The following is an 8,608-nucleotide window of genomic DNA, read 5'->3' as shown; positions in this document are numbered from 1 at the left end:
AGGAGACAGATTTATAATAACATGCTTGAAATAAGAATGAAAACATTACTGAATGATCTTCAGATGCTGAGCATTATCAAGTCATCATGTTGACATTTTCCATGTATTTCTCACATGTGGAAAAAAATCTCCAGTTAAATATTTTTCACTTGTGATGGCTGAACAGGTTTTCAAAACAAATGCCCTTGCCTAGTAGTTCTCCAGACAATTAGAAACAGCAGAGTAGATTTTACAAATTAGTTTTAAAAAGCTGCAAATTTCTTCCAGCCAAGAGTATTTCAGAACTTATTATTTTAAGGACAGATCTAATAGGCTTTTAAATGTCAGATCCCACCAAGCCAAAATTTTCAAAATCTATACTTCATTAGAGAATTACATTTCTAATTTTTCTGCAGGTAGGTAAGCGCTTCAGAGAGAAACAGTAACTGGCGATGCACTGATCAGGTAAATAGACATTCAATGTGCACTGTCTGACTTAATAGGTATTAAGCTCCAAGTGAGGGGAACCAATTTCCATGTTCCCACACCTGTTTATACATTTCAGGTGGACAAAAAAATTGTTCAATAAAATGTTGAGTTAACTGTAAGGCAAGAGAAGAGTATCCACCTCTGCTCATCTCTGTTGAGACCTTTAACATGGCCATGTCTGTTCTTCTTTATGTAGAGCTTAGGGATATGGTTTAGTGGGGACTGTTAGCGTTAGGTCAGAGGCTGGACTCGATGATCTTGAGGTCTCTTCCAACCTAGAAATTCTGTGATTCTGCTCAATGAGTCCCTGTGCTTTTCTGAAGACTGAAAATGCTCAAATAGCTTCAACAGAAAAGATAAAGACCTCCTGATTCTACCCAAAACACAATACCGTGATGGCTGTGACAGATGTGGGTTTTCATGCTTTGAATAATAATTTTAGAAAAGAAGATCTGTCACTGGAAGGAGAAAGGAGCAGAGTCTCCTGTATTCAGATTAAAATACATAAGAGAATATCATACATTGGTCTCACCTTCTCATGACCTGCAAAATGACATTTCACTCTTCCTCCTCCTACCCCCCGATAGGAGAAATCACAAAATTCTCAAATCACGTTGTTACAGTGCATCCAGAATGAGAGAGGCAATGCTTTTCTTTCTCAGAGCTGTTTTCCTCTTCCCCAGTGATTCCATTTTCTTCTTTTCACCCTCAAATTTATGCTCACTGCCCATCTTTACTTAATCCCCCCCCCCTCCAATTTATTTTAAACAATCACTTGATGCTTAGCTGTGCTAGGCTTTGGAAGTACTTAAGTCAGAAACTGCAGTGTCTAGAGAATTTGAGTTCAGAAGGGGCTCTCAGCTGAGTCAGTGGATTTAGGGCCTGGAATCCTACCTGGACTCTTTTTTTTCCATATTCATTTCCTATTTTAGTACTGAAAATAAGCCCCTTTGACATTGCATTTAAATTGAATAGCTAGTTCAAAAACAAATGGAATGAAATAATTCCATTAATTAATTCTTAATTAATGGTTAAATAATGGTTAATCACAAAATAATTACTGATGTATAAATGGAAGGTAGCTCTTAGACCTGCTTTATGAGACTATATTGAGACTTCTATTTGTAACTTTCCTTTTTCCGTTATGTTTTTCAACTCTAAAAGATTGGTATTTTTTCACATATATAATATTGGAATGAATCAATTTTAATCAATACAATAGCAAATGAAAAAAAGTAACGCTCTACATTAAAAGAGTAGCATTATGTAGTATGAACAAAGTATATTCTAAAATAATCTTCAATCCATTTTTAATCCTCTAACACGGTTTTCTTTCTTTTTTATTTTGCTGAAATTTGAAACTGTTCTCAAATAAAATACTATCACATCCCTCTCCCTATTGTTACCCCCCCTCTTTGTTCTTTAGATTTCTATTTGATGTCTTTCTGTCTTCTACTTAGCAGATGTATACGCATGTGAGGAATAGGAGGGAAGAATGGAAAGAGGTGGATTTAAAGCTGCAATCAATTAACCTGTTGCTAGGGGACCCTCAGCTCACCAATCAAAAAATAACAATCAGCTGACTGGAATTAGCAGGATATAAAATGGAATAATGAAGCATTACGCTTCTACTTTTTTTTTTTTTTTTTCTTTCCTCTCTTCTCTTTTTCCTCTTTTTTTTATTTTTTAAGTGCTTACAAAGGGTGAGAGAGAAGGTCGATAGGAGGTGGTTGAAATGTCAAGGATATTTCACTCTTAGTTTAGGTACTTAATTAAGGGAAGGGCTGGCAGCAGGAGCTTGGATTTATGTTTGGTTATCTTTTTGTTTATCAGTGGTAATGGAAATGAGTGGTAGTAATGTGGCATGTGGAAATATATTATGTAAGACTTTATTGCCTAATGCAGTCTGAGCTGGGCATAATTTGCAAACCCTATGGAATGCCAGTTAATTAAAGCTTAATGAACTTCAAAGAGTGAGTTGTGGTTGGTAGGGATAAAAGATGACCCCAACTGATACATATGAAAGCAGCAGATTTTGTTTCACTCACTTAGACTTCACTCAGGTATATCAGGGATTTCAGACTGGAAGCAGAATTTACCATTTGAAGAGTGATCTTTGACTCTGGCAAAGTATCTGTTACAGGGTGTTTTGTATTATTTTTGTTTCTTCTGGCAGAGAAAGACCTGCTTTCAGAGGTCTTTCAGACCACTGAAATGGCCTTCAGAGTCTGCTTTTACTTTAAAATTTTTAGGGAAATGTTAGCGTAGCAGAATACAGTCTGCATGCTGATCACGCTTTCCATTGTTGTTCTTTAAGCATATTACTTTTGTCATCTTTGATATCTGTAGTCTTCATTTTAAAATGCTAAAATGAAGGACCACTTACAATACTTAAAATATACAATAACTACTTATGTTTTTTTTTTTTTTTTTTTTAATGACTATCCAAGACCAAATAAATTAGTCCTTCTTGAACAGTGTTCTCGTATGGCTTTTATTTACAGAGAATAAAGAACTAGACTAATCTCTGGAATTTCTCTTTAGCCCTATCATCTTGATTATCTTGACTATCATCTTTACTTTTGTATTTAGATATGTTGACATATTGGAGATGAATAAAAGAGAAGATGGATGCTTGCTTTCATCATTCACCTATCCAACCACCTTGTGATGTGTCTTTCATGCTGTCGGCATGAAAGGAAGAAAAGGCAAGTACACTGAACTTAGTCTCAGCTCTCTTCCTTTCTTGGGTAGCCTTTGTATGTGCCTACTGGTTGGAGACAAGCACAAAGTACAGGAGTGGTGCCATGGCTGTGCACTCCTAGTATATTGGATTCAGTATCTTGATATATTGGATTCAGTATCTTGAAACACTAAGAGAAGAAAAGAAAGTCTGTTATTATGCCAGTGCAGTCTGGACACCGAATTCAACTGCATTTTTTTTTATTTTTTATTTTTATTTTTTTTACTTCAGGCTTTGAATTCCAAATCTTCATAAGGTTATGCTTTAGGCAAATTGTTTTGCCTCTGCTTGAAGTCACCTTGAGGTCTCAGTGTTATTTGAGATGAGGTACAGTGATTTGGGTATGCCTAAGGATATAGGAAAAGGAAGAATAAACGTTTAATCAGGAAGCTAATTTTTATACAGATTGGGGACTTTAAACAGTTTCAATATTGTAAATTTAATATAGCAGCCCATCTCTGCAGAATGGGTAAACTTCTCAAGTTTCAGAGCTGAATATTAAATGACTGTAGTAATATTCATATTTATTACATCAAGGAAATGTTATCTACTTCTTAAAATTCATGTTACAATAAGGGACTGTGGAACTATTGCTTTCAAATATTTTTTCTGGTATCTAACTACTGTATATGCCTCTTGTAGCCAGTTTTTCTTGTATTGTCATTAGAGCATGCAAATAAGTGGTGGTCATATTTTATTAAATTCTGATGCTCAGGTATTAAAACACAAACAAAAAAAAACCACAAAATTACAATTGCAAACTAATTTTATTTTTTTTTATACTCCAAGGAAGTATTTTTAAAGAGAGATTTAGATGTTGGATTTGCAAATTCATTGGGATGATTGGTTCATAAAATACGACTAAGAAAAAGCCCACAAATATGCACTGTGTTTATTGGCTAGATTCACAGAGAGTTGGAGTCAGGCAGGAGATGAATTATTTTACATTATTGATTGTCTTGGAATGACTGCAGTTACTAAATATCAAACTGCTTGCATATAAATCTAACTCATGCTGCAGAGTTAACATGTTCTTTATGGTAGGTTTAGTAAAATAGGTCTGCATTTGGTGAACTACTTGAGCAATAATTAAATTGCAAAGGAATATTGGGAAATTTATCTTTAACATGTGAATGAGGTTTTTTTGTTTGTTTGTTTTGTTTTAACCAAGATATGATCTTAGCCAAATGTCAAGATTACTGAGTTGAAGGGGGGAGGTGGTGAAATTGTTGATGAATAGCGTACATAATCTTCTGTAGTTTCACTTCTTTTTCATTTTTTTTTCCTGTTTCCTTAATATTTTCCTTAAGATAAAAAAAAAAAGGCATTGCTCCTAACTTTGAATGATAGTCTGTTCCGAAGATCAATACAATAGTAGATATAAAGACTGATAGCATTTGCTAAGTGAAAGCTGAACGTAAGCTTACAAAAAAAAAAAAACAAAACAAAACAAAACAACAACAACAACAACAAAAAAAGCGCTTAGAGGAAAGGAGGAGTATGGTCGTGGCTGGGAAGGGGATGTGAAATCTTAGAGCAACACTGGCTACAGTGATTATGAGAATGCAGTGATTATGGTGAAATGCAGAATTCTGAGAGGAAATAAGGCCAGTAGCCAGGATCACAACCCTGGCTTCAGGACAACAGATTCTGATACAGTCCTGCAGAGATTATAGTCCAGAATAACGGGTTCATCTCTATAGGTTACTTTCTCTGAGCTCAAGAATAATGATTGACTTCCTACACATAGGCGAGGAAGGGAGTCAGGAAATCTGCATGCATGATGAAACTCAAATATAAAAGGAACCATACAAGAGATGGAAGTAGAGGTGAACTGGAGATGAAGCTGGGAAGCAATATGGAAAACAGCAAGGAGACCTTCTGTGGTAATATCAACAATAAAAAGAAGACTAGATAAATATGAATATACTGCTGAATGGGACAAGTGTTTTAATGACAAAAGACAAGGAAGAGGCCAAGGTACTTGTTACCTTCTCTGAGGATTGAAGGAAGAAGAGGCTGGTCAGCCTCCCATGAAAGCCTGGGAAGGCGATGGAGCAAATAATCCTGGAAGCCATTTCCAAACTTGAAGAATTAAAAGGTGATTGGGTGTCATGACCAAAACAAACATCTGCTATGATGCAGTTACTATTTTAAGGAAACAGTGTATGTTCTGTGTCTTCAGTGAGGCTTTCAAAACTGATAACACCCTCATTAACAAACTGATGAAGCATGAATTAAATGAATAGACAGTGGCATGAATTGGAAACTGGCTGAACCGCTCGGCCTCAAAGAATTGAGATCAGTGGCACGGTCTGTACTTCAGTCACCAAGTGGTGTATCCCAGGGTTTGATTTTGGGGCCAAAAATATTTTGTTAATGCCCCTGATGATGATACAGAGTACACCCCCACCAGATTTTCAGATGATAAAAAACTGGGAGGAGTGGCTGATATAATAGATGATTGTGCTGCCATTCACAGGATCTTTGGCTTGAGAAAAGAGCCAATTAGAACATCAAAAATTCAGCAAAAGGAGAGGCAAAAAGTCCTGTACCTGGGAGGAATACACCCATGCAACAGTACAGGCTGGGATCTGACAGTCTGGAAAGAAGCTTTGTAGGGTAGGACCTGTGTGTCCTCTTGAACAAGTTGACCATGAGCCAGAAATGCACCCTTGCAGCAAAGAAGGGCAACAGCGTCCTGGCTTGCATTAGGAAGATCATCAACAGCAACTTGAGGGAGGTCACTTTTTCCCTCTACTGGTGACATCACACATGGAGTGCTGTGTACAGAATTATGGGAGATATGAACATGCTCAAGAAAATTCATTAAAGGGCCACAGAGATGATTAAGAGCTTGGAGATTATGGTGTTAAAGAGTCTGAGAGAGCTGAGTCTGTCTAACATGGAAAAGAGAAGGGTTAGGAGAATCTTGAATAAAGGAGACAGACCCAAGCTTTTCTCAGGGGGGATGGCCCAAGAAGTGATGGCCACAAACTGAAATACAGAGAACTCTCTTTAAATATAAAGAACAACTTTTTAACTCTGACAGTGATCAGATACGAACAACTTGATAGGAGTGTTGGTGGAGTCTCCACGTGTCCAGGTAGTCAAAAACAAACTGGTCATGGACCTAAGCATTCTGCTGTAGTTGACCCTGCTCTGAGCAGGGAGGTGAGATTAGATGATCTCCCTTCCAACCTCAGTTATTCTGTGGAAAGAATTGAGACCACAGTTTACTTATTATTTTCTCATTCTTTATATGATTGAAGTCATTCAAGTAGGCCTGTATGTGTGTGTACATACTATACATATATAGTACATATCTCTGATATAGACCAATGGAGAGTCAAAATTCAGTCTCTTTTCCTGTTCAGCCCAACTGAATTTTTCCTGTCTCAATAAGCAGAAATTAGTGCTGGGAGGTGCTATGAAAAACTGTGGTTTTCCATCAGTTGGGCTTTCTCTTTACACATCACACAGGTTATGTCATAGTAATTTGCTGAAGAGAAAATAGAAAAATACTAGTCAGATATGTGAATGGCTGTAAACACCAACTTTACTGTTATAGGAAAATAACTAGTGTAGTGAAGAGGCTAGTATTAATGCTGACAGACAGGTTTGTGGGATCATTATCTGCAATTATGCTTATGTATTTATTTTTCTACTCTTATCTAAGATTATTTTATTAGGATAATATGTCTAAAAGCAGATTCTTCTTTATATGCCCCTCAGTGGAACTATCTCAAGCTTGTTTTTGATGCCTATTGAGAAAATGGTAGTAAAAACTCAAAAGTTTATCTTTCAGTGAGAATTGCAACAGCCAGCATGATGAACAAGGCAGTTCAAAGGTGCTCAGGAAGCAGTATGTTCTAGTATTCTTAGTAAGGGGGAGAAATAAAAGTTTCTCTTAACTATTACAAAATACTTTCCAAACTATGTGTATATATATATATGTATGTGTGTGTGTGTGTATGTGTATATATATATATATATATATATATATATATATATATATAAAATGTAGTAATGTTGAAATCTCGAGACACTGAATTTTGAGGGCTACAGGGATTTCGCGGTATCTGAATTCAAATGTTGAAACACCTATGTACCTAGCTCAAAATCACTGATTCAAAAGCTTACGCGACATGATGGCAGTTAATTATCAGCATTCTGTATTCAGTATAATACATTGCATTTATTACCTTACGCCATTACAGAGATAGAGTGATTGACACTTTCATCAGCAAACTCTTGATTGACTGCAGCATAAAAATATCAAAGTATCAGTAAATTGATTTTTATTTTTGAATATTATATAATAATCTATAGTTCTGATAGAGGAACTTAAGTATTAGTGTCCTCTCTCTCAAAAAAAAAAAAAAAAAGTATAGTAAGAGTAATAACTGAACAAGTTTACTCTGAAAACAGTATGACAAATGATGTCCTCTTTTTTTTTTTTTTTATAGATTTGAATACTTTCCTTACACAGTGCAGTAATGTTAAGTTTTGTGTGCAAGAAGTAGCACATATGGCAGCTAATCTTAAGCATGTTAAATGATTGGCAAGTAGGTTCACACTATTTGGTCAGCCAGCTGATGCTGAACTGTGTGTATAATATCAAACAGTTCTGCCTGACTTTTTCACTGTGAAAGCATTAATTTGATCTTTCCTATTCATAACATTTTCACTAAAAACCTTTGGAAAAATAAATCCTTTTGAGACTATGTGCTGTCTTTGAACTGGTTGAGATGAGATGAAAAATTGAGTTGGATTAAAAGTTTTGAGCTGAAGATGGAAGGACAGACAATGATCTCAAAGACTTTCTTTTGGAAACCAGAGAAAAATAAACATTTTCTGATAGTGTACTCAGAGTTATCTTCTGTATAGTGAAGGATGTTAAGTCAGATGATACTGTTCATGTCTTTAATGGCACTTAGTGGTAAGTTGTGTACCATTTGAAAACTATGAATTAGCCCCCATTGGACTGAAATTCTTGAAATAGACACTAAATCCCACTTTCTGTATAGGAACATGACACACTTACCTTAACTAGAAATAGCTGCAGATGCCTAAAGTAAGCAAAATAAAAACAGCATTGAATTTTTTTTTGACCTTAGTATTTGAAAGAGGACTAATATTACTCTGCTGAGTGAAAGAGAAGATAATTTATAATATTCTTGGCTCTTTAAAATTGCTTATTACAAATGACCACTAAAGGCTGTGATTCTGAAATCTGGGCTACCAATACCTAAATTCTTTTGAGGATTTGGTGTTTGAGACATGTAACTGGATTGCTGTGTAAATATGTGGGCTGATTTATGAAATGGCAAAGAAAATCTCAGCATTCTAAATGTAGAATGCAGTCACCTAGAGGCAGTGAACAAGAAGCCATCA

At 35.7% G+C, this 8,608-nt stretch overlaps 1 long non-coding RNA gene across 1 annotated transcript; it reads left to right on the top strand.

Moving 5' to 3' along the window:
- The first annotated feature begins 1,375 nt into the window (after window positions 1-1,375).
- Window positions 1,376-5,682, top strand: LOC137857641 (uncharacterized). Its single transcript, XR_011097202.1, has 2 exons — window positions 1,376-2,232; window positions 3,061-5,682. It is a non-coding gene; the product is annotated as an uncharacterized lncRNA (long non-coding RNA).
- The last annotated feature ends 2,926 nt before the right edge of the window (window positions 5,683-8,608 follow it).

Source organism: Anas acuta, chromosome 5 (assembly GCF_963932015.1).
Source record: "Anas acuta chromosome 5, bAnaAcu1.1, whole genome shotgun sequence".
Classification (NCBI taxonomy): Eukaryota; Metazoa; Chordata; class Aves; order Anseriformes; family Anatidae; genus Anas; species Anas acuta.
The sequence above is the reverse complement of the archived record's forward strand: the minus strand, read 5'-3'. Positions and strand labels throughout refer to the sequence as shown.